The sequence below is a fragment of the Mustelus asterias genome, chromosome 7 (assembly GCF_964213995.1).
Source record: "Mustelus asterias chromosome 7, sMusAst1.hap1.1, whole genome shotgun sequence".
NCBI lineage: Eukaryota > Metazoa > Chordata > Chondrichthyes > Carcharhiniformes > Triakidae > Mustelus > Mustelus asterias.
The window spans coordinates 68150081-68177955 of NC_135807.1; positions in this window are offsets into that span (position 1 = coordinate 68150081).

Below are 27875 nucleotides of genomic sequence, written 5' to 3' on the forward strand. Positions count from 1 at the left end.
ATGCCAATCTTCATGTTTGGCCCTGACTTCCGTGTCATTGGAGAGTTGCTCGTGGAATTTGCAAATCAGAGAGTGTTGTAATTATGGCAGCTCCATCTTGTAGCCCAACTGGTGAAGTTCAGTTTAGCAGAAGAAACTGTAGGGCTGTAAAGTGTCAGGTATTAACTAGATCAATCATTTTAAAAGTTTAAATGACCTGCCTTTGAATCACTGGTAGCTATTCCTTCATGGACTAATGGAAAGACTACTCAAGACCAGTGTCAATGAGCAGAGTAGGCATGCCTATTTTCAGCAGGTACTTGCACTGCCAATTTTAAGATTGCCACCTAGGTGGTGATTCTGTTTCTTGCCAACAATAAGTTGGCAAACTCCGTGCTCCAGTTTTCCTGATGCAATAGTCAGGTTACTTCAGGCAAAATGAGTGATCTGGAATAAATCCTGCTGTCTAAAAGGATTATTTTATTTCTTTACTCTTTATCAACAGGCGATTAGGCAAGTTGGAGATGAGATTCACTTTTGGAAGTTATATTTTGAAAAAGAATGATGCCCCAGTATCTCAGTGAGATAAACTGTTAAAGAAACATCATCCCACCCATTTTCCTTCGTGGGAAATTGCCTGACTTTTATGTGAAGGATGAAATTGCTCAGATTTTGTATAATGTGGGGATCTAGAAATGGAAATGATGAAGCCAGCTCAATCTTTTCAGATTTAACTGAAAAAGAACAGTTTAAAAAATAAGTTAAAATTTTGGGAGAATCAGATGTGATCTTGTTGAAACATATAAAATTCTTAAGGGATTTGACAGTGTAAATGTTGAGAGGATGATTCTTTGGGCTCGCTTGCTCCAATTGTGAATTGCAATGGCACAGAGAATCATGAGTCAGCGCAAAAACAGCGCACCCACTACCAAATCCCCGTGATCCTCCCTGGCGACCCCAATCAGGTTCCCACTCATCTTGAGCAGGAACCTGATGCATATTCAAATTCACCACTTTAAGTATAATTAGCAGGCTTGAAGCCCACTTCAAATAACTCCTACTATTCATCCACCTCCTCAATGGGATCTTTATTGGGCAGGCTTTGGCACAGGTTCTCACAAGTTGAACAATGTATAATACACGTGTGCACCAATAAATCTTTACTCTTCCTCTTCCTTGCATTTCTATGTGCTGCAGGCTTCAGTAGAGGTAGTAGAGGCTGATTAGATCCCTGCTCTGTAAGTTGAGTTGCTCTTTGCCAACATACTCTTGATTTTGTAGCATTTGGGAGCAAACATTGCTCCAACTGTATCTGTGCAGAGACAGATTCAGCCAGCAGGCTATGAGGCAGCATTTCAGTTGAATGCAGCAATTGATAAGTGGAAGGTTTTGTTGGGTTGCTTGTGGGCTGGCAAGGGGCTGGCTTGCTAAGAGTCACCTTCTACCCTTGCTGCAGACCATTCTTCCACTGGCCCCCACCCTGTGACCCACATTCCACCCTCACTCACCCGTGACCTGGATACCTCACTAAATCTAGGTCTCTCTTTGGGTGCATGGCCAGCAACAATCACCGGTCCCCTGGTGGCACTGACTCCAATGCACAGGTGCCAGCCTCTGATTGGCTGGCAGCTAGTTTGCTGGCGGGGAGAGCAAGATTTCCATCCCTGGGTCCTTGATCCTGGGAAAGGCCTGCAGCTAGCTATTTAAGTGCCTGAGAGGCAAATAACTTGGTGCATCTTCCCAAAGGAGGCAACATAGGGTCCTGTTAATTCTCAAGCCAGTGGGTAAGGCCTCCATTGCCTGCACAACCATCCTAATGTGCTAGCCATTTTTGAAGGCCTAAAATCAACACAAAGGTCTCTGATAACATGTCACTCATGCTTGAGATCCAATCTCCTTGCCATCATGCACAATGAATGTGGAAAGTCCAACGATACATCACATATCCTTTGCTGCTGCTCCACCAGTATCCTGTTCATCGATGGTACCCAAGATACAGCATCTGTACCCAGCTGAGCAGAGGCTGAAGACTCCTGAGCATTCCGATGCGGAGTCTTCATTTTGTCCCTGAGACCCCCAACACGGTGCCACACTGGTTAGCATTGCTGCCTCACAGCACCAGGGACCTGGGTTTGATTCCCAGCTTGGGTCACTGTAAGTGTGGAGTCGGCACGTTCTCCCCATGTCTGCATGGGTTTCCTCTGGGTGCTCCAGTTTCCTCCCACTGTCTAAAGATGTGCAAGTTAGGTGGATTGGCCATGCTAAGTTGCCCCTTAGTGTCTGGGAATGTGTAGGTTATGTAGATTAATGAGGTAAATGTGTGGGATTATGGAGATAGGGCGCAGGGTTGGGCCTGGGAAAGATTCACTGCCAGAGAGTAGGTGCAGACTCGATGGGCTGAATGGCCTCCTTCTGCACAGTAGGGATTCTATGATTTATTTCTCAGTGCAAATGCAAATCTCTAAATAAATGTGACCAATTAATATGACAGACATATTTAAGAAAACAGATAATTAGGTTCTTTACTATTGGAATGCACAGTAAGGAGCTTTGGTAAGGATCAAACTAACTTAAGAAAGTATTTTTATATGAGTGCTGACTATTCATCACGCAAGAAATACAGAACACCACAGGAATGAGTCTCAGTTGCACGCTCAGCTATTCCGCATCTTCGATACTTCTTCTGTGTTAGTTTTCCTCGATCTCATGTCTGCAAGGTACTGTTATTGTGACATGTCAAAGTTGCTCAGGTCCTTTGTGCATAAGGAGAGCTGCTTCTATGCTAATCTCATGTCACTAAGTGGTAAAATGCAGCAGGTGTTCTCTTGCATAAGGTTAAATATTCCACTGAATCTTTGTGTTGGTGTGAACTGGGAGCTTGGGGATCAAAAATAACAACTTGCCAGTTCATCATTTGCATCACAAAATAGAAGGTTGCTGTTGATTTTGTATTTTGTGCTGGTTCCTTGGTGAAGAATGTGAATTGTGGGAAAAATTTGTAGGCTGACTCCCATTATCATAGGCCTCGACATGAATGTTCCTACCATGAACATAATTATCCTCATGCCAGCCTGTGAGAGAAACTTCATATAATCAGAGATTTGAACAAGTTTTCTGACTTAAACATGTATTTTGGATTTTAAAAGGTATTTTATAAAGTAATCTGTACACTTCAGCCAAAGGCAGGCTGCTCCAGAGCATGATGGGAAGAAGACTGAGTGAGACGAACCACATTCTTTGGAACAATGAAACCACAGAATGTGTATATTCTTATCAGTAAAGGTTATGGACAGTATGGGTTCCCAAAGCCATAGTATGAATAGAGCTGTTCAATTTGTACTGATAAGACAGTGCTTCGCAGACATGGGAATATCAACTGTCTGACTCGACCATTGATGTAATTGAGAGTTAGTGAGAACAGTACCATTGAACCCAATAGCTAAGCGTTGGGGGTTGTTAAGTGACAGGGGGAAGAAGCATCTGGATTCTACGGACCAGTGAAATCCTATGATGTCAGAGGGTAGAATGTAATTGGCTAAGGTGTGTGACAACTGTTAACAATGATTGATTTGTACTAATGATGACTGGTTTATAACTAATAGGTAGGCGGGAAAAGCGAACTTGATTTGTCCTGTCTGGTGTATTGTAACTTCAGAGTGGTATTGGAATGCTCAGGGCCTCCTCGTCAGAGAGGTGGACATGATTTATTTCGATTTCCAGAAGGCCTTTGACAAGATGCCACTTAGGACGCTGTTAAATAAGTTAAGAGCCCATGGTGTTAAGAGCAAGTTCCTGGCATGGATAGAGGATTGACTGACTGGCAGAAGGCAGAGAGTGGGGATAAAGCGGTCTTTCTTAGGATGGCAGTTGGTGACTAGTGGTGTGCCTCAGGGGTCAGTGCCAGAACCACAACTTTTCACAATATACATTAACGATTTGGAAGAAGGAACTGAAGGCACTGTTGCTAAGTTTGCAGATGATACAAAGATATGTAGAGGGACAGGCAGTATTCAGGAAGCAGGGGAGCTACAGAAGGACTTGGACAGGTTAAGAGAGTGGGCAAAGAAGTGGCAGATGGAATACAATGTGGAAAAGTGTGAGGTCATGCACTTTGGAAGGAGGAATGGAGACATTGGCTATTTTTTAAATGGGGAAATGCTTAGGAAATCAGAAATAGAAAGGGACTTGAGAGTCATTGTTCAAGATTCACTTAAGGTTAACGTGCAGGTTCAGTCGGCAGTTAGGAAGGCAAATGCAATTTTAGCATTCATGTCGAGAGGGCTAGAATACAAGAACAGGGATGTACTTCTGAGGCTGTATAAGGCTCTGGTCAGACCCTGTTTGGAGTATTGTGAGCAGTTTTGGGCCCCATATCTAAGGAAGAATGTGCTGGCCTTGGAAAGGGTCCAGAGGAGGTTCACAAGAATGAACCCTGGAATGAAGAGTTTGTAGTATGAGGAATGGTTGAGGACTCACGGTCTGTACTTGTTGGAGTTTAGAAGGATGAGGGGGGATCTTATTGAAACTTACAGGATTCTGCGAGGCCTGGATAGAGTGGACGTGGAGAGGATGTTTCCACTAATAGGAAAAACTAGAACCAGAGGGCACAACCTCAGGCTAAAGGGACGATCCTTTAAAACAAAGATAGGGAAGAATTTCTTCAGCCAGTGAGTGGTGAATCTGTGGAACTCTTTGCCGCAGAAGGCTATGGAGGCCAGGTCATTGAGTGTCTTTAAGACGGAGATAGATAGGTTCTTGATTGATAAGGAATCAGGGGTTATGGGGAAAAGGCAGGGGGATGGGGATGAAAAAAATATCAGCCATGATTGAATGACAGAGCAGACTTGATGGGCCGAGTGGCCTAACTCTGCTCCTATGTCTTATGGTCTTATGGTCTTATAGGTGTTGGACTGCCCAATGCTATCTCTCCCAGCAATTGTTGTTCAAATAAAGATAAGTTTTTAACCAGGATACTGACTTTGCGAGTCTTTGTATTAGCTAAAGTTAAGCTCAAACATTTGTCTCTGAAAAACCCTGCAACACAGCGCATTGACTGTGGTTAGCCCGACATGGTGCAAGGATTTCACAAGTTTCCACAACCGACATGATGAAGTGGAACCACTCAAACACCAGCTTTAAATGCACCTATATCACACACTTCCACCAAGATGAAGCACAGTGGAGCAAGAGTCACATAACTCACTTGAGTCATGTTTCGTTACTTAGAACGAGATTGCAATGAAATTGGCAAATTAAAATATTAGGGCGGTCTGGGAATATTTAAGTCATTGAAGGTGAAAAACATATTTGTCAAGGATATACAAACAATATGAGGATGTAAATGGGATTGTGGGTGCCGCAGGCTTGTGTCAAAGTTGAGAAAGATCTGCGCACAGCACCTTCTCCTATGTTTCCTGGTGGTCGCCTTGGTGTTGCAGGGAGGAGAGGAAAGTGGGCAAAGGGGATCTGCTTCCTCCTACATGAATTCCAGTGTTGCCTTGTTGTACAATGCGTAACATGCAGCACTTTATCCCAATCCTTGAGAATTTAGGCAGCTGGTATTGCAGGAAAACACTTGAAACACTGTTTCAACATGAGCATAATGTGCTTAATGATTCTTCGGGCGGGTGCAAGCGCTTCATCACACTTGCACTCAGCTGGTATCCTGGGGGAATTGAAAGATGTCATGAACTATTGTCTACAGAGGACAGCCTTGATCACCCTGGAGCTACTCTGAAATTTGTCTTTGCTGGGGAAGGTTTAGGCTGCCTGAAAATTAAAGGCTTCATGACAACAGCTGTGAAAATAACATTGGACTGAATTTCCAAGGTCGTTTGGGGATGGGCTGGGAGTTGGGAGGGCTGGCAAAATGGCTGGGGAAGATATTCCGGTGGGAAGCCTGACATCTCCCCACTGCTATTCCATATTGTCAGTGATGGGAAAGTTGGCGCCCACATGACCTCTGGGAGGCCAATGGAACCATTCAAGTGGGCAATTAAAGGTCGTCTCCTGCCACCATGAGCATTTTTCCCACATTGGGAAGGCATGTTGCATCATGGGGAGATCGCCAATTGAAACTTGACCTCCCAGTGCATTCTGGGACAGGACTTCACTTTTGGGAATTCCATGGAAGCGGAGCGAGGTAGCAATGGCCCCCCTCACAGCTTAAGTGCCACCAGTGCTCAAGGAGCCTTCTTGCACCCATTTCTGGGGCCTGCTTGGTACCCTACATCCCCCAAATCAACTCTCCTGCTTTTGAGGGTGCCCCTCCATTGAAGCGCCTTCTCCCTGGCATCGGACTCTCAGTAGCGGCCACTGCGGTTGTCTGTTAGCTAACCGCCACCAGCAATATGCCTCCTTACGCCTCACCGTCGATGTGTGAAGTCACCTCCTGCCCTTGGCTTCAATGGCATGGACTTCTCTGTCATCGGCAAAAGTCAGCCCTTTGACATGCATAAACCAGCAAGCTTACAAAATGGCTACAAGTGAACTAACCACTGTATGTGCAATTCTTTTCGATTCTTGAATAGAGTCATGTTCAGTGGAGCACAGGGAGGCACATGAATATAATCTGTAACCTTTGGACCTCCAGGAGTCCTGTCTTTTTGTGAAATCAGGCAGCTCACTGCTCTTGTTAGATGCCCGCAGGAAAGAAGAAAAATTTGTTTGTTTCGAGTATGTGTTTGATACATCTATGAGTCATAAAATTTAAATTGTGTGTTTCAAAGACAGAATCATTCGAGTGGAGGAGTTTGGCTGAAGGTCACATGTTGTAAGTCAGACATAACCTCCCTTATGAATGGCAGCAGTTTGAGGCACTGACTCTCAGAGAGTTGTAGATATGTGTGTTTGAGTCTGTAACTGTGGGTGTGAGTGAGGATACTGATAGGGTGGTGCAGAACGTGTTGCAACCTGACCAGGGTATCATCCCTTGTTTACCTTCATTCAAACAACACGACAGTCAGGATGTTAACCAGGGTTCAGGGTAAGCACATTCCTTTTAGAGTGAAGGGCAAGGCTGGTAGAAGACCTTGGATGACTCGGCACGTTGAGGCCCTGGTCAAGAAGAAGAAAGTGGCATATGACATGCAGAGGCAGCTGGGATCAAGTGGCTCCCTTGAAGAGTATAGAGGGTGTCGGAGTAGAGTTAAAACAGAAATCAGGAGGGCATAAAGGGAACACAAGATTGCTTTGGCAGATAAGGCAAAGGAGAATCCAAAAAGCTTCTACAAATACATAAAGGGCACAATAATAACTAGAGAGAGAATAGGGCCTCTTAAGGATCAAAAGGGTCATCTATGTGCGGATCCACAAGCTATGGGTGAGATCCTAAATGAATATTTCTCATCAGTATTTACTGTTGAGAAAAGATGGATGTTAGGGAGCTTGGGGAATTAAATAGTGATATCTTCAGGAGTGTACATATTCCAGAGAAGGAAGTGCTGAAAGTCTTAAAGTACATCAAAGTAGAAAAATCCCTGGGACCTGATGAAGTGTAAGCCAGGACACTGTGGGAGGCTAGGGTCCCCTAGTAGAGATATTTGAATCATTGACAGCCACCGGTGAGGTGCCTGAAGATTGGAGGGTGGCAAATATTGTGCATTTGTTTAAGAAGGGTTGCAGAGAAAAGACTGGGAACTACAGGCCAGTGAGCCTAACGTCTGCAGTGGGTAAGTTGTTAGAAGGTATTTTAAGAGACAGGATCTACAGGCATTTAGAGAGGTGAGGACTGATTAGGGACAGTCAATATAGCTTTGTGAGTGGAAAATCATGTCTCATGAATTTGATTGAGTTTTTCGAAGGGGTAACCAAGAAGGTAGGTGAGGGCAGTGCAGTCGATGTTGTCTACATGGATTTTAGCAAGGCCTTTGACAAGATACCATATGGTAGGTTGCTGCATAAGTTTAAATCTCATGGGATCCAGGGTGAGGTCACCAATTGGATACAAAATTGGCTTGATGACAGAAGATGGTTGTGGAGGGTTGTTTTTCAAACTGGAGGCTTGTGACTAGTGGTGTGCCTTAGGGATCGGTGCTGGGTCCACTGTTATTTGTCATTTATATTAATGATTTGGATGAGAATATAGGAGACATGGTTAGTAAGTTTGCAGATGACAACAAGATTGGTGGCATAGTGGACAGTGAAGAAGGTTATCCAGAATTGCAATGGGATCTTGACCAATTGGGCCAGTGGACTGATGAATGACAGATGGAGTTTACTTTAGATAAATACAAGGCAATGCATTTTGGTAGATCGAACCAAGGCAGGACTTACTCAATTAATGGCAGTGCACTGGGGAGAGTTATAGAACAAAGAGAACTAAGGATACATGTTCATAGCTCATTGAAAGTGGAGTCACAGGTGGACAGGGTGGTGAAGAAGGCATTCAGCACGCCTGGTTTCATTGGTCAGAACAATGAAGTTGAAGTTGTACAAGACATTGGTAAGGCTACACTTGGAATACTGTGTGCAATTCTGGTCACCCTATTATAGGAAGGATATTATTAAACTAGAAAGAGTGCGGAAAAGATTTACTAGGATGGTACCGGGACTTGATGGATTGAGTTATAAGGAGAGGCTGGTTAGACTGGGACTTTTTTCCTTGGAACATAAAAACATAGAGGTCTATAAAATTATGAGAGGCATAGATCAGCTAGATAGTCAATATCTTTTCCCAAACGTAGGGGAGTCTAAAACTAGAGGGCGTAGATTTAAGGTGAGAGAGGAGAGATACAAAAGGGGTCCAGAGGGGTAATTTCTTCACTCAGAGGGTGGTGAGTGTCTGGAATGAGTTGCCAGAGGTAGTGGTTGAGGCAGGTACAATTTTGTCTTTTAAAAAGCATTTAGACAGTTACATGGGTAAGATGGGTATAGAGAGATATGGGCCAAAAACGGGCAATTGGGACTAGCTTAATGGTAAAAATTGGGTGGCATGGACAAGTTGGGCTGAAGGCTTGATTCCATGCTGCAAACCTCTATGACAATAGTTGGATTCCTAAAGTGAATTGTGATGTGTATTATTTTGCGCACTTACAATTAGATTGCGTTAGATAAACTTCAGTGATATCAATGGAAATTTAAAAAGAAATCAGGAGATGTATAATGCTTTCATCTTGCTTTACAAATACCGTTTGGTCAAAATATCACAAGCCCAACATCTTGAAGGAAATATCTGATCTCCAAAGTGAAAAGAAGAGGAAAACAAGATTGAGAAATGAATGTTGATAAAGGGGATGTGTTTTTATTTTTCAGTATTCAACCACAAGTTTTTAAAAGCACTCCCATCAACAACTCAGCTTTAACAACTGTGAATCACAGAATCACAGAAACCCTACAGTGCAGAAGGAGGCCATTCGGCCCATCGAGTCTGCACCGACCACAATCCCACCCAGGCCCTACCCCCACATATTTTACCCGCTAATCCCTCTAACCTATGCATTTTAGGATTCTAAGGGGCAATTTTTAACCTGGCCAATCAACCTAACCCGCACATCTTTGGACTGTGGGAGGAAACCGGAGCACCCGGAGGAAACCCACGCAGACACGAGGAGAACGTGCAAACTCCACACAGACAGTGACCCGGGCCGGGAATCGAACTCGGGACCCTGGAGCTGTGAAGCAGCAGTGCTAACCACTGCGCTACCGTGTGGGCATCCATTTTTTTTGAGAGTGTCAATAAGATTTGGTAAAGAAAGACTTACATTTGTACAGGTGATCTGAAAATATCTTTAAAATGATGAAGTTGTTTAATAGAGTAGAATGAGAAAATATTTCCCCTTGTGGAGAGTCCAAAATTAAAAGCCATAAATATAACATCATCCTGAATAAATCTAAGAATTTGAGGAGAAGCATCTCTTCTCAGAAAGGTCTGGGGATGTGAAACGTGCAGCCAGAGGAAACAGTTGAAGGGAACAGCGTGGATGTATCTAAGGGAATACATGAGGTAGAAAGGAATATGTTGATCGGGGAACTAAAGTGCAGTTAGAGGGACCTGGTATGGAAGACACTTTCATAGACCAATTTGGCCAAATAGTCTCTTTCTGTGGCATTTGTTTTTACACAGAGAGTGGTGGGGGCCTGGAATGTGCTGCCAAGTAGGGTGGTGGAGTCAGACATGCTGGCATCGTTTAAGACTTACCTGGATAGTCACATGAGCAGTCTGGGAATGGAGAGATACAAACGAATGGTCTAGTTGGACCAATGAGCGGCACAGGCTTGGAGGGCTGAAGGGCCTGTTTCCTGTGCTGTACTGTTCTTTGTTCATAGGTCTTTTACATTCAGCTTGAAGGGCAAATGGGGCCTCAGCTTAACATCTCATCCATTAGTGCAGCGTACTCTCAGTACTTCACTGGAGTGTCAAATTAAATTTTGTGCTCAAATCTCAGGAGTGGGATGTAAACCAACAGCCTTCTGATTAACTGTGGAAACTGCTACCACTGCTATTACAGCCAACACCTTGCTTCATCTGTGAGTCATGGGACAGGATAAGACCATAAGACCATAAGACATAGGAGCGGAAGTAAGGCCATTCGGCCCATCGAGTCCACTCCACCATTCAATCATGGTTGATTTCAACTCCATTTACCCGCTCTCTCCCCATAGCCCTTAATTCCTCGAGAAATCAAGAATTTATCAATTTCTGTCTTGAAGACGCTCAACGTCTCGGCCTCCACAGCCCTCTGTGGCAATGAATTCCACAGACCCACCACTCTCTGGCTGAAGAAATTTCTCCTCATCTCTGTTCTAAAGTGACTCCCTTTTATTCTAAGGCTGTGCCCCCGCGTCCTAGTCTCCCCTGTTAATGGAAACAACTTCCCTACGTCCATCCTATCTAAGCCGTTCATTATCTTGTAAGTTTCTATCAGATCTCCCCTCAACCTCCTAAACTCCAATGAATATAATCCCACGATCCTCAGACGTTCATCGTATGTCAGGCCTACCATTCCTGGGATCATCCGTGTGAATCTCCGCTGGACCCGCTCCAGTGCCAGTATGTCGTTCCTGAGGTGTGGGGCCCAAAATTGCTCACAGTACTCCAAATGGGGCCTAACCAGTGCTTTATAAAGCCTCAGAAGTACATCCCTGCTTTTGTATTCCAAGCCTCTTGAGATAAATGACAACATTACATTTGCTTTCCTAATTACGGACTCAACCTGCAAGTTTACCTTTAGAGAATCCTGGACTAGGACTCCCAAGTCCCTTTGCACTTTAGCATTATGAATTTTGTCACCGTTTAGAAAATAGTCCATGCCTCTATTCTTTTTTCCAAAGTGTACGACCTCGCACTTGCCCACGTTGAATTTCATCAGCCACTTCTTGGACCACTCTCCTAAACTGTCTAAATCTTTCTGCAGCCTCCCCACCTCCTCAATACTACCTGCCCCTCCACCTATCTTTGTATCATCGGCAAACTTGGCCAGAATGCTCCCAGTCCCGTCATCTAGATCGTTAATCTTTGGATGGTGGGGTTTTCTGCACCACCAAGGAGTTGGCGGGGAATCCGGACTGATGCTGACAGCCCTACAGCCAGTTAACGCTCCAAAGAACATTGAGTGTCTGCAGACGGAAACTTCTGCCCATCACTCAGGCGGACATCATATCTCAGAAAGCTGCCAGCTGATCTGTTTGGTCAACAGCCTGGCCAGGACTGGGGCTGCAAGGAGTCCCCACATTCTAAGTTCTGAAGTCCATGGCCAGGTAAATGTGAGGACTCTCAAGGGGAGATGGCGATCTCAATGGAGAAGCTGGAGAGGAGGTAACACCTGAGGAGGGCAGACGTTGGGGGACAACACCTTATGTGGAAAGGAGGTCCATGATGGAAATGCCTCATCTCCACCCCCTCTCCCCCCCACTTCTCACCCGAAGATGGGTGGATGATCATCTGGGCTTGAATTCCTTCCACCAGCCTCAAAAGTGGCCACATAATGGCCTGAGTTGGGTTGAGGGCAAGAGAGCCGATCTAGGCTTCATCTATAAAACTGTGGTCAAGCCAGGGACAGACAGGAGAGGGCCATTAAGGGAATTTTACCCATTCCCCCCCACCTGCAAACGCGCTGGCAGGCGACCGTAAAATTCAGCCCATGGAATCTGAGGGCCATTATAATTTTCAAGCCCAGTTTCTTTTGTGTGAATGTAGGAATTGGTCAAAGGTCACTACATCATGTGGCACAATTCAATCACAGCCTCCCTATTATTCACAAATCATTGAAAAATTGAATGAAAAAAATGCCATGGCAGCCTAATTAAAATGTGAGGACTATGGTCCAGAATTCCCTGTCAACAGAATTTCACTATGTGGCGACAATGCATCCAGCTCTCTTCTCCCATCTCCTCAGAGTTTAGTTTGGATGACCACTTGGCCACTGTGGATAGAAAACATCATCCTGGCTGCTGTCAGACTTTTGAATGGACTTACCTTGCATTAAGTTGATCTTTCTCTACACCCTAGCTATGACTGTAACACTACATTCTGCAGTCTCCTGCTTCCTTCTCTATGAACAGTATGCTTTTGTCTGTATAGCGTGCAAGGAACAATACTTTTCACTGTATGTTAATACATTTGACAATAATAAATCAAATCAAATCAAATCTTGCGTGCTACATCTCCTGCCTCAAAACCTTCAGTGCTTAATCAGAGAATCATGAACACGCTCCCAGCTCTGTTGCGCCATTAGTCAGTGTTCTCCCTGCTCAGAACATCTCCCCAGGCACTTCCAGCACCAGTTCCAGCCAGAACGCCCTTGCCCTTTTAAGAAATGCAGGCTGTCTTTAGTGCAAGCTTGCTTTAAATGGTGCTAGCTTTTCGTGAAATTGGGTCCCCTGCTGAAACACACAGCCGGTCAATAGTGTGTTTAGTGTTGGGCCGCATGTAGTGATCATGTATATCAGCAGGCATCATGAACTTTGCATGCTGCCTCCACTGGGAGGAATGAGTCCAGGTTAATTTTGCATCATGATCCCTGTATCTGTTTTTGGGCATTTTCTGCCCATTTATCTTTTTGAGAAAAAACTCTGTACAGAAAATGAACCAGAGAAGATTGCGTACCAATGCCAGGTATCTTCCCAGAACACATTTCCACAGGAAGTGGTGTTAGGTGGCTCTTGTGTCTATTTCCCTTCATCAACGTTTTCCATGACAACATTTGGCTGCATAAAGCAGCTAGATTTGTGTTTCAGGACATCATAGTGACAAGTTAACAGTCATGTCTCCCCACAGGAAAGTCAAAAACTGTCCACATTGAATACTTTCGGTGATTTTTGAACCAACAATCCAATTTTATACTGAGCAAGGTGCCCTGTCCTCATCATCCCTCAGTAGATAACCAAGATGTAATGAGACTGAAGTCTGCATTCTGCTGCATTTCTGATGTGTAATTCTCTGACAGGAGCTAAAGAAATGAACCACCCTTAGACTGGCAGAACACAGTCGATCTGCTAAGCACTCATCACAACATGGCATTGGCCTTGTGAATGCAAACAGGGCTGCCTCCTGACTTCTTATATTCTGGGAAGGTCCAGCAGCAGACATCCCTGGTGTCACTCCCAGGAACCTGCCTCACAGTTGTTCATGCAGGAGAATTATTGAAAATTTAGAATCATTAAATCAAAATGTTTAATTTTGGAAACGTAGCCTACTGCTGTATTGATACTCAACCCACAGCACTCATTGTGTTCAGGACAAAATGTAGGGGGTGATTCTCTGACCTCTTCAGACAGTCGGCAGGAATTCCAATGTCCCGGCGAATGGGTGTCGGCCAAAAATTGGGATTCCCAACTGAGTGAAGGCTCGTGGGATTCACCGACCTGCCCCGCTGACCCTGATCGGGTTCCTGCCCAGAGCAGGCGGCAACCCGATAATTATGCAAATCCGCTAATTTGATTGGCATTCATGGGTTTCACAGCCATTTCACCACCCTCCTGCCATTTACCCGGCAGGGTAACAGGAACGGGCAGGCTTTATAGTTGCATTTTCACCAACGTGGGCACCTCGCTTCGAAACGGGAGAATTTGGCCAATAGTTTTCTAAATCTATCTTTTTCAGCTCCCACTCCCTGTAGAAAAAGATTCACAAATAATGGAGTTAAAACACACGCTACAAAGCAAATATGGTTAAGAGCTATTGGTGAAAATGTTCAACATTTAAAATGAAAGGTCTGAATCTAATTAATGTTTTGAAATAACATGAAATGCTACATCAATAATCAATTCTAGTCAGGAGAAATTGAAATGTGTATTATGTTTTTCTAAGAACATGAGGTGAAGGGCCAGAATGCAGAATATTGCCAAAGCTGAAAGATGAAAAAGTAGTGGTCAACTTCCTCCTTAGACTATAAAGGACAGGGAGATTCCCACTGGAAAATCCAACGTTCCAATATTGCGGATACACAAAAAAATCCTAGCTCATTTTGCCTGGCTAAGTGAAAACAAAATAAATAACAAGTGTTTCAGAAATAACCTCAAAATGTTGCTTTGAATTTGCTTTGTAACCATACTTCAGTAAAAAGCACTTACTAACAGATTTAAGTACCCATTGTATATGGAAGAGTAGGTGACTGAATATTATATTTGTATAATTGCCAGGAAATTTTGTGGATGACGATATGAGGTAACAGTGAACCTGTGAGCACCTCCACCATTACATAAAACGTAACTGAAAAATGAAATGGGACACGAAATGGGCAGAAATCTGAAGTAATGCATCTCTGAAAAATGTCCTCATTAGTTCTGCCCACGTTTTTCTCATTAATCAAACGTACTCAATCAGATGAGAGTTAAGAAACATGCTGAGGATTTTCTCAGGGATATTCCAAACCAGTTATTGGGACTTTAGTAGAAGAGCAGTGGAAATCCTGGAGACGGATATCTTCTTTTCCATAAATAGATAATTTTCCTCTTCTATGTTTGTGCAGGAACAATACATAGAGAAGGAAATCAGGTAGGAGCATTGCGTGTTATTAATGGAACATGCAGTCTTTTTCCAATGCTTAATTCATGGACTCAACATAAACATCCCTTTTAAACAGACTCAGATGGGTTAAATAAATCTTTTGGTGGTTTAGTAAATTATATCAGGCAAGATGTTGCCCCCATGGCTTGGAGCAATGGCGTCTTAATTTACATTTTTCCTACTGCTTCAGTAATTAAGTCATTTGAAATTAAATAACAGATCAGAATCTGTGATGTATATTATATGCCATCCCTCGCTCTTCATGCAGCATTTTCAGTTGCCCAAGGCTTGTTAATCATAGCTCTCCACACATCTCTCTGCAATGATATCACAATGGGACAAATAGAAAAGGCAAGTCTCAAGAACTATCTCAACTGCTTGGGGAATGAACCCATGCCATTAGTATTATTGAATACAGCACTCTAACCGTCTGAGCTAACTGGTTCTATCTATGATATTATGTGGACTGATGAAAGAACTTAAATGTACTCAGCCATTGAGTTAATCATTGTATGACATAGTTCTGTTTAAGACTGTTTAAGTCTGGTTTTTGTTTTTTTCACATTAATACATAGGATTATTACAGCAGGAGAGCTTTTGCTGTTTGGAGATGCAGCAGTGCGTATGTTCAGCCTCCAACTAACATTCAGGTATAGTCTGAGGATTATTAATAAGATTAGAACTTAGAGGTGAGTAAATATTATATACAAATTAGATAGTTCTGTAATAGTGGGCTCCATATCATAAAATCCTAGAATCATAAACAATACAGTACAAAAGGACGACAACAGGGTGACCTGTTCAAGACGGACGGGTTACACCTGAACTGGAGGGGCACTAACATCCTGGCGGGGAGATTTGCTAGAGCCACTCGGGAGGGTTTAAACTAGTTTGGCGGGGGGTGGGATCCAAAGCAGTAGGGAGTCAGAAGAGAAGTTTGAGGACAGCACAGAAGTTAAAGAGAGCACATTAATTAGTAAAGTAATCCTAGTACCAGACAGATCAGGCAGAAGCAAGACAGAGAGCAAGGGAAGTCCAGATTAAACTGCATTTATTTCAATGCAAGAGGCCTGTCGGGCAAAGCAGATGAACTCAGGGCATTGATGGGTACGTGGGACTGGGATATTATAGCAATTACTGAAACAGGGCTAAGGGAGGGACAGGACTGGCAACTCAATGTTTCAGGGTACAGATGCTATAGGAAAGATAGAACAGGAGGTAAGAGAGGAGGGGAAGTTGCACTTTTGATTAGGGAAAACATCACGACTGTACTGAGAGGGGATATGTCCGAGGGTTCCTCCACTGAGTCTATATGGTTAGAATTGAGAAATAAGAAGGGGGAAATCACTTTGATAGGGTTGTACTATAGGCCCCTAAATAGTCAGCGGGAAATTGAGGAGCAACTATGTAAGGAGATTACAGATAGCTCCAAGAAAAATAGGGTGGTAATAGTCGGAGATTTTAACTTTCCCAACATTGACTGGGACAGCCATAGTATTAGAGGGTTGGATGGAGAAAAATTTGTTGAGTGTATTCAGGAGGAATTTCTCATTCAGTATGTAGATGACCCGACTAGAGAGGGGGCAAAACTTGACCTCCTCTTGGGAAATAAGGAAGGGCGGGTGACAGAAGTGTTAGTGTGGGATCACTTTGGGACCAGTGACCACAATTCTATTAGTTTTAAGATAGCTATGGAGAATGATAGGTCTGTCCCAAAAGTTAAAATTCTAAATTGGGGCAAGGCTACTTTTGATGGTATCAGGCAGGAACTTTCAAAAGTTAATTGGGGGATTCTGTGGGAAGGCAAAGGGATGTCTGGTAAGTGAGAGGCTTTCAAAAGTGTGTTAACCAGGGTTCAGGGGTAAGCACATTCCTCTTAGAGTGAAGGGCAAGGCTGGCAGAAGTAGGGAAGGGGCGGCATGGTAGCACAGTGGTTAGCACTGCTGCTTCACAGCTCCAGGGACCTGGGTTCGATTCCTGGCTTGGGTCACTGTCTGTGTGGAGTTTGCACATTCTCCTCGTGTCTGCGTGGGTTTCCTCCGGGTGCTCCGGTTTCCTCCCACAGTCCAAAGATGTGCGGGTTAGGCTGATTGGCCATGCTAAAAAAAATTGCCCATAGTGTCCTGTGATGCATAGGTTAGAGGGATTAGTGGGTAAAATATGTAGGGATATGGGGGTAGGGCCTGGGTGGGATTGTGGTTGGTGCAAACTTGATGGGCCGAATGGCTTCTTTCTGTACTGTAGGGTTTCTATGATTCTATGAACTCTGGATAACTCGGGATATTGAGGCCCTGGTCAAGAAGAAGAAGGAGGCACATGACATGCATAGGCAGCTGAGATCAAGTGAATCCCTTGAAGAGTATAGGGGGTGTAGGAGTAGAGTTAAGAGACAAATCAAGAGGACATAAAGGGGACACGAGATTGTTTTGGCAAGGCAAAGGAGAATCCAAAGAGCTTCTACAAATATATAAAGGGCAAAAGAGTAACAAGGGAGAGAGTAGGGCCTTTTAAGGATCAACAAGGTCATCTATGTACGGATCCACAAGGGTTGGGTGAGATCCTAAATGAATATTTCACGTCAGTATTTACTGTTCAGAAAAGCATGGACTTTAGGAAACTTGGGGAAATAAATAGTGATGTCTTGAGGAGTGCACACATTATAGAGAAAGAGGTGCTGGAAGTCTTAAAGCGCATCAAGGTAGATAAATTCCCGGGACCTGATGAAGTGTATGCCAGGACATTGTGGGAGGCTAAGGAGGAAATTGCGGGTCCCCTAGCAGAGATATTTGAATCATCGATAGTCACAGGTGAGGTGCCTGAAGATTGGAAAGTGGCAAATGTTGTGCCTTTGTTTAAAAAGGGCTGCAGGGAAAAGCCTGGGAATTTTAACTTTTGGTCCAGACCTATCATTCTCCAGAGCTATCTTAAAACTAATAGAATTATGGTCACTGGTCCCAAAGCGATCCCTCACTAACAGTTCTGTCACCTGCCCCTCCTTATTTCCCAAGAGGAGGTCAAGTTTTGCCCCCTCTCTAGTCGGGCCATCCACATACAGGCCAGTGAGCCTCACATCTGTGGTGGGTAAGCTGTTGGAAGGTATTTTGAGAGGCAGGATCTACAGGCATTTAGAGACACAAGGACTGATTAGGGACAGTCAGCATGGCTTTGTGAGTGGAAAATCATATCTCACAAATTTGAATGAGTTTTTTGAAGGGTAACCAAGAAGATAGATGAGGGCAGTGCAGTTGATGTTGTTTACATGGACTTTAGCAAAGCCTTTGACAAGGTACCGCATGGTAGGTTGTTGCACAAGGTTAAATCTCACGGGATCCAGGGTGAGATATCTAAATGGATCCAAAATTGGTTTCATGACAGAATCCAGAGGGTGCTTGTAGAGGGTTGTTTTTCAAACTGGAGGCCTGTGACCAGTGGTGTGCACAGTAAGAAGTCTCACAATACCAGGTTAAAGTCCAACTGGTTTATTTGGTAGCACAAGCCACAAGCTTTCGGAGCACTGCCCCTTCATCAAGACTTACCTGATGAAGGGGCAATGTTCCAAAAGCTTGTGGCTTGTGCTACCAAATAAACCTGTTGGACTTTAACCTGGTGTTGTGAGACTTCTTACTGTGCTTACCCCAGTCCAACGCCAGCATCTCCACATCATGATGGTGTGTCTCAGGGATCAGCGCTAGGTCCACTGTTATTTGTCATTTATATTAATGATTTGGATGTTAATATAGGAGGCATGGTTAGTAAGTTTGCAGGTGACACCAAGATTGGTGGCATAGTGGACAGTGAAGAAAGTTATCGCCGATTGCAACGGGATCTTGATCAATTGGGCCAGTGGGCTGACGAATGGCAGATGGAGTTTAATTTAGATAAATGCGAGGTGATGCATTTTGGTAGATTGAACCAGGGCAGGACTTACTCAGTTAATGGTATGGGGGTTGGGGAGAGTTACAGAACAAAGAGATCTTGGGGTACATGTTCATAACTCCTTGAAAGTGGAGTCACAGGTGGATAGAGTGGCGAAGAAGGCGTTCAGCATGTTTGGTTTCATTGGTCAGAACATTGAATACAGGAGTTGGGACGTCTTGTTGAAGTTGCACAAGACATTGATAAGGCCACACTTGGAATACTGTGTGCAGTTCTGGTCACCCTATTATAGAAAGGATATTATTAAACTAGAAAGAGTGCAGAAAAGATTTACTAGGATGTTACCGGGACTTGATGGTTTGAGTGATAAGGAAAAACTGGATAGACTAGGACTTCTTTCTCTGGAGGGTAGAAGGCTGAGGGGTGATCTTACAGAGGTCTATAAAATAATGAGGGGCACAGATCAGCTAGATAGTCAATATCTTTTCCCAAAGGTAGGGGAGTCTAAAACTAGAGGGCATAGGTTTAAGATGAGAGGGGAGAGATGCAAAAGTGTCCAGAGGGGCAATTTTATCACACAGAGGGTGGTGAGTGTCTGGAACAAGCTGCCAGAGGTAGTAGTAGAGGCAGGTACAATTTTGTCTTTTAAAAAGCGTTTAGACAGTTACATGGGTATGATGGGTATGGAGGGATATGGGCCAAATGCTGGCAATTGGGATTAGCTTAGGGATTTTTTTAAAAAAAGGACGGCATGGACAAGTTGGGCCGAAGTACCTGTTTCCATGCTGTAAACCTCTATGACTCTAATTGGCCCACGTTGCATTTGCTGGCTTCTTGAAAGAGCAATGCAAATGGTTCCACTCTCGGGCTCTTTCTTCATTGCCATTTTTTTTTCTCCAGTATTTACCCAATTTCCTTTTGGAACTTACTTCTGAACCTTCTTCTGCCACCTTTCAAACCGTTAATTCCAGTTCAAACAACTGTTGCAGAATGCCTTCCATTTTTCAAATAGCTGTAATCAGCCTACTTTTGCCAGCAGAATTCTCTGGTCCCGCTGGCAGCGCACCCCCTCCCGTGTGTTTGGCGATGGTGTGGACTGACATCAATGGGCAATGCCATTGACTGTGGTGGGATCAGTGACTCATGCCGCCAGTGAACAGCGCACCACCTCCACCACCGAGAAACACATGGCTGGGAGGCTGGAGAATTCCCCCTACATCTCAGCTTAGAAAAATTGGCCTTTCCACAGTTTAAAACTTTTACTCTTGATCTACCTTGTCCTTTTCCATAAATGTGTTAAATATAACTGAATTATGATTCCTACAAAAAGCTGTTGCACTGATATCCCTTCTACCTACCCAACTTCATTCCCTGAAACTAAATACAGAACTGCCCCTTCTCTTTCTGGACTTAGCACACATTGATAGCAAATGTTATGAAAGGAGTGCCATTGGTGTTGAGGGTCTAGTGTTTGAAAAGGCCATTGTCTCAGCAGACCCATAGGTTCCACGAGAAAGGTTGGCTTATCAACTGCAAATGGCATTCTTGTAGCTCTCTTTGGAATTGGTCTGTAGACTCCCTTGGGGATAATTTCAAGACATGGATCAACCATTTTAATTATCTTTGTTCAACAGAAATGTCCAATTTAAAAATGATGGTAATAAGAATAAAGTTTTAAAATATAGAAACATAGAAACCCTACAGTGCAGAAGGAGGCCATTCGGCCCATCGAGTCTGCACCGACCACAATCCCACCCAGGCCCTACCCCCACATATTTACCCGCTAATCCCTCTAACCTACACATCCCAGGACTCTAAGGGGCAATTTTTAACCTGGCCAATCAACCTAACCTGCACATCTTTGGACTGTGGGAGGAAACCAGAGCACCCGGAGGAAACCCACGCAGACACGAGGAGAATGTGCAAACTCCACACAGACAGTGACCCCAGCCGGGAATCGAACCCGGGACCCTGGAGCTGTGAAGCAGCAGTGCTAACCACTGTGCTACCATGCCGCCCTATATATACAGGGTTGGTTTTCTGTTCCAAATCGGGGGAACCCAACACTTTGAATACCTACGCCAAACACCTTATAATAATAATTATAAATGTGACTGGTTCATGAATATACTTTAAGGAAGGATTTCTGTACTCCTTACCAGACCTGATTACACATGATACCAGTGCCACATCAAAGTGCTTGATCCTTAACTGCTACCAGCTGATCCATGGCTGACTTCCAACTTGATCTGATTGGGGTGGTTTAGAAGAGCTAATGATGAACTAATTATGCTTACCTATCTGTACTACCTGCCCCTCACCTAGACACCCTGTGGGTAATTTATCCACAGTGGGGGAGGAGTTGGGCAACCCAAATGCCCGTGGACCACATGAGGCTCTAGAGTGGTCAATTGATGTGTACTTAAGGGCCTCCTCCTTCCAGCACTGGGATTTTACCAGTGGTGGAGAAGGCTGATGCCATGTGTCTTGTTAAAGGTGGCCTTGTTGAAGTGCTAGGACTGGTTCCTGTGGGTACCCAATGCCTTTTCCAAGGTATTCCCTCTCATTTCCCCCACATATCTCATTGACACTGGTCTGCCAGCTGGACCCTGGCAATACACTGGACTTAGCTTCATCCAGACTCCATAGGCTCCTCTTCCTCACGAGCTGATTGCAGTCTCAGCAAAGGCCACCAAATCCCAGTGCTGGGGCCAGAGAGCTGCCAGCCATTTGATTGGTCATCAGTTTTTGGAAGCAGGACTTCCTCCCTGATGGGGGTGGAATTTTTGCCCTGAACCAACGAATGACCCAATGGCCATTTAATGGCACCTGAGTGACCCAGCCAAGAGGAGGCAGATTTGCCTTGAGTTGTGATGGGGTGGTGCCACCATCTCCCATGTAGAATTCAGCCCTTGTTGTCTGCTGTAACTAACACCTGGAAAATGTGCAACAGCAGCAACAAATGTGGTTGTGTTGGTATCATTGTGTTGGTAAACAGCCCAGATTTTCACTCCTGGTGGGGAATGCAGGGATGGGAGATTTCCTGGCTCTGCCAACACTGGGAAGGAAGAGGCTTAGAATTGGGGGTAGGGTGGTGGTGGGGGGGGGGGGGGGGGGAACGCTGTGTTGGGTGCAGGCATTGGCCACCTGGCAGTGGCAACCTGGCAGTGCCAACCTTGTGGTGCCAACCTGTGCCAGGGAACAATATCAGGGGTGGCCCCCAGTGGGAGCCCCAGGGGAGAGAGGGGAGAATCATTTATTTGCAGAGGTGGGCGGGGGCAGATGTGGGAGCAAGGAATGCCAGCGATTTGTGTCTGGGTGGGGGGGGAGGGCGATGCACACCGGCATTGATTGTCTGGGTGGGTGGTAGTGGGGAAGGGGTCCAATGTTCAGGGGGAAGGGAGGGCTGCCAGCACTGACTGCTGTGATTGATGGGGATGAATGTTGCCTGTGATCGGGGGGATCTCAACACAGCCGAGCTTTGCCGGTGTGTTGAAGTTCCGCCCCTCTACATGACGGTGTGAAACACGCCCAGCTTTCTTTGTGACAGAATGTGGTAAGATTTGGAGAGAAATACACCATTTTTCTTGCCGGAACCAATGCTCTACCATTTTTTGGTATTCGCTCCTTGGGTCTCAGACACCTACCTTGCTAAAATCACATGAGTGGAGGAAGCCACTGAAATATATGAGCCACTGCTTCCGTGAACCATAGAAACCCTACAGTGCAGAAAGAGGCCATTTGGCACATTGCGTCTGCACCGACCACAATCCCACCCAGGCCCTACCCCCATATCCCTACATATTTACCTGCTAATCCCTCTAACCTATGCATCTCAGGATACTAAGGGCAATTTTAGCATGGCCAATTAACCAAACCCGCACATTTTTGGACAGTGGGAGGAAACCGGAGCACCCGGAGGAAACCCACGCAGACACGGCGAGAACGTGCAAACTCCACACAGACAGTGACCCAAGCTGGGAATCGAACCCAGGTCCCTGGAGCTGTGAAGCAGCAGTGCTAACCACTGTGCTACCGTGCCGCCCGAACCATGGATGTGTGATTCATAACCCATTTCCCCCGCCCCATGGAAATTGCAGAGGCCGGGTTCAGGGACAGGACTTCTCGATTCAGGTCTCTGCCAGCATTTTCTTGCGGATGGAGCATCTGTCTGCTTGAAAATTCAGGTCAGAGATTTTACACAGTTTGGCCAATTACCATTCCACTTTTCATCCTGTTTGCTTCCCAAACACACCTAATAGGGAAATTCACATTTTGTAGTGTATGGGAGCTGGGATAGAATAGAGCAAAACAAACGTTATTTTATGACCTCACTCGCGGGAGGCTCGTAAAATTCCGCCCAAGGCCAACAGAGAATTCCGTTTTGCAAGCCTCACCCTCCCCGATTCTGGGGCGGCGTGTTGGTAAAATTTCGACTCATGGTATCAAATGGTTCAGAGGCTCTTGAGAAATTTATTGTCACAGAGGTAGAGAAACAAAGAATTACGGAAGAAATAACCTCGAAACCATTAAATGGAGCTTTTTACTGGGTTTTTGAAATCTATCTCTATACAGCTCAACACTGATCATCCCAGAAGATCAGTTTTAATTGGGGTGATTTTAACTAGGCAGAAATCTAGCATTAGAATTGTAAAGAGATGCAGGCAATGCCGTGACACTTCTAATCTAGCCTTCCAAAAGTTTACCTTATCTACAGAAAGAATTAAAAGCCTACACAGATCTTTTTCTGATCTGTTACAACTCAGTGAACTGTTACACATAAAAATAGGAACCTTTTATTGTTGACTGAGCTGATAAAATAATTTAACTGTCATCTTTTTTATTACGATAAAAGTTGATATTTGAGGAAGCAATGACGATTACCATGGTTCTGAAGGCATGAATAAAAGTACTGAGTAATTTAAACTGTCATTAGGTATTAGTCACAATTCTAATTGTATTATCTGCTTATTATGCACTATCTTCCTTCTCACCTCAGTGTAAAATTTCATTAAAAATGGTCATTGGTAATAATCAGACAGCAAATGATCCAGGGAAGTTTAGCAGTACTTTCATCAATATTAATCTGAAAATTAATTTCATGGTTTCTTATCAATGAGGCAATGTTAGCGTTTGGACCTGTTTTGCGTGACTGACAGGCCTTCATTTAACAATTAAAATGCAATCAAATGCAAAACGGTTTCTTTGAATACACAGAGGATTATTTATATTAAATGATTAATTTGATAGGTTCAGAAATAGCTTTAAATATTGAATAGATATATGATGACTGTGAGAGGAGCTTATAAAATGGAATCTTTAGCAGTAGCAGAATGCATACTACCCAATGCAACCTGTTCTATACGACATGGCCTGTGCATCATGTGAAGAGTCTTTCCCATTTTTAATTGTTTTCATAAAATTCTCATGGCTGTACATGGGATGTTTGCATGAACACTGGCTGCTTTTATCGTCACCTTCCATCTCCCCTGACAACTCTTATTGGTGCTGCTTTATTTGAAATCTGAAGTGGTCTAGCAAGCCATTCAATTCCATGGTGGGCTGGGGGTGCGGTTTATACAGGTTATCTTTAAAGATGGTGGGTTTTCCCAGTATGTTGAGGTCCTTCCTCCCCCCTCCCCCCCACCTCCCCCGCCCCGTAAAATGGCGTGAAACATGTCCTCTTGATTTTTTTGGCAGAGTGTCATAAGATCTGGAGAGAAAACCAACCTGTTTCTCTGGAAAGAGTCACACCGGTTTTCTCGCCGGAAACACCATTCTGCCATTCTTTGGTAAGATTTAGTCCATCAGATTAGTATCAAATCAATTCCAATTGAATTACTAATTACAGTGACCACTAATGTGCTCTGGATCGCTATCACTATCGAACTGTTCTGTTCAAATAGTGCTTTAATGATTCTGGAAAAGTATCAATAAGAGACTGGTGGTAAAAGGTAGGAGATTGAAATGTTTTTTGATTAACTTAGCAATTTATTTGTAGTGAGTAAAGGATCTACCCTTAATGCTAGCTTGATTTGATTATCTTTTCAATTAATATGATAAAGTTTAGCCTTCTGAGAAGTTGGTTACACTATGGGAAACAGATCTTTTTAATGTATATCACCACACAATGTGATGTAGTACGTACGTTAGTGCTCAACATATTTGCATCTACATCATGAACTGTTCAGGCCCCAGGTCTATCTTCAGTGCATCGCTGTCCATTGCTTTAAATTTATTATTAAATGAACTGCTCTATGTTTAATTGGAAATGTATATTTAAAGGAATGCTTTTTCAGAACTGGACAGAGCATTCACTGATGCTGTTTCATTGTCAGCTCTTGTGCCATTTATCTGATGATCTTAGCTACTTTGACAGTGTTTCCGACAGGCTGGGTGTGCATCAGTTTGCAGTCTGTCTCTGTAGGTCATGTTTTACTGCCCATCTCTTTCACTCATTCTCCTTTTCTTTCCTTTCTATGTCAACACCTGTATTCATAGGATCTGCAGGCCTTGTAATATCATTTGAGTGGACACATTCCCATCATGATGTACCTGTGATAATAACGATGTTGCCAACTCCAAACAGGGTTATGATACGCTGGCAGCATTAGCGTACATACATTGAATCTGTTCCTCTGAAATTCCTTTCTATAAATACACAGCTGGAGTCCAGCATACTTTGCATGCTGATCCATCTCCCACAGAACCGAATTGGCAGCATGGGAGCCACTTGTTCAAACAGGCAGGAACTTTGTTTTAATTTGAGGAGGGGATGTCTTTTTTATCATACTGGGGTGGGATTCTCCCCCAAAAATTCTAAATGTCGAATTTGCGTAAAAGCTGGAGTAAATTCATGCTGGTTTTTTCAGCGGGATTTTCAAAATGAATCTCCCACACTCTGTGCACTGCAGAGTCCACTAGCATGATTCACTCCAGAAACCAGTGGGCAGGGCCTATTCCCGCTGGAGAGGGTGGCAGCACAGCGCTGAGTGATCCACTGCGCATGCGCCGATCTGTCAGAGCGGAGATTGGCGCAAGTGCAGTTGCCCCACACTGCCGGCCTTCCGATCGCTGGCAAGCACAGCAACCTGTAAAATTGGCCCTGTGATCACCCCCACCACTCATTCGCTGGCCCCCTGGATATGCCTGGACCAGCCTCAACATCCCTTCTGCCCTGGCACGCCTCGATCTGCCCCAGTCCACAGACATGATCTCCGCCCCCCTCAGACCTGACCCCCATGTCCCCCATAGCCCTGACCCCCCGGCAGGCCGACCCCCAACCCCTCTCAGCTTGATGGCCACTCCCGATCACTGGCCTCACTCCCTCTGTCACTGCCAAGTGCAGGACCCCCACCCCCACCGATTTCCCCCCCAAGGCCCCGCCCCCTATTTGGCCAAACCCCCATTTATGCCCTGCCCCCTTGTCACTGCCTGATGCCCAGTGGGCAGTGATAAGATCTCCCTGGGCATTGCCACTTTACCCTTGGACAGTGCCGGGGAGCCAAGCTGGCAATGCCCAGGGGATGCCCCCCTTATCTCCGACCTCCTGGGAAGCCTTCATGGCCCCCCTTTACTCCAGTGGGGTTGGGCTGCCAGCTCCCTGTAAGTGGGGAGCTATACTGAACCCTGCTGGAGTGAAATACTCCTGGCAGGGGGCGGAGACGCTAGAGGGCCCGAAAACTTCAGTCCTGGGCCTGCTAATCAGACAGTAATTCTAATTTAAATAATTTATTTAGCTCCGTGATGATTTCTGGCACGGAAATCCAGCGGCTGGAGACTCACAGAGGCCGTGGCACCCAGCAGGGATCCGCTACAGAGTCTCCACTTGAGTCTCCCGGCCTCAGCAGCACGGCAGGCTGGGAGAATCATCCCCCTGGTGTTCATAGTGTTTACACATAGAGTATATACATTTGGCAAAGTAATCAAAAAGAAAAGGTGTAATGATGTAAATTGTTCATGGACAGAAATCAGAGAGTGGACATAAATGGGGATTTTTAAAGTTGACAGGCAGTGAATAGTGGAGTGCTGGGGTCTTCAGCCCCATTAGGTAACAGCATGGTGGACGGACCAGTGCCCACCCTGCTGTGAGATTCAGAGACAAAGATGATGATTGCTGATGCATAATTAATTGCTTCCAAGTATGAAATCAAGAACAAGTTCCTGCCTTGCCACCCAAAAGGAAATGTGCTGTGAAACCCACCTATCCCTGCACTTAGACTCCAAAATGGAAAATTCCACCAATGCTTCTGGTTACTACTAAACATAATTACTGAAATGATCACGCACAATGAAATGAGTTATCTAAAGTTTACCCCAAGTGGCTACATTGGAGATTTAACTCTCTCTTCCTGGTGGTACAGGAATTAATATTGCCGCTGGCCACTCCTACCATTCCTTTTCAACCACGTGGCCATCGTAAAGCTAAGCTGCTGAAGTGTCTGTCTGACTCAGGTGGGAGACACAAACATTTAAACTAATCAGGGCCCTCTTACACTGTTAGAACCTTTAAACTATTCCTACATCCCATTGAAAAATCACCCACCATCCATGCTCCTGTAAGTGGAAGCTGCAAGCTCAGAGGCCAAGGCCATCTCAGAACCTCCAAGTATTACAAAATTAGCCTGGGCTGTCTGCTGACTCAGTGTTCCTGGAAGGACCCAAATGAATTGCATTGTAGCTGATACTGTGCAGGACCAAGCGTGACTACTGGACACCCTTCTGTGGTGAGCTGGTAACTAGCTTCATTTAAATGAGGGCCAGCTGTTAAAATGGACCAGCTGTCTGGCTACACCTGACAGCCGAGGGGTTGAGACTCCCTCGAAAATGTTTTTATCTGCCTTTTTCACTATCCAGCAGCTCTGCCTCTTTGACAAAGAGCCAGTTTGCATGGTTAGTCATTCACTGTGTCCTTTTAAACTCCAGCAATAGTAATTAAATAATTACAAAGGGCAGGGTGGAAAGTATTGATTTGTAAAACTGGTTGGGAGTTATTGTCAGGCACTGGCAATAATGGCAGCTTGTAATCTGGGGAAGAAGCATTAGTGTTACCTGGCAGTGGCAAAATAACAAC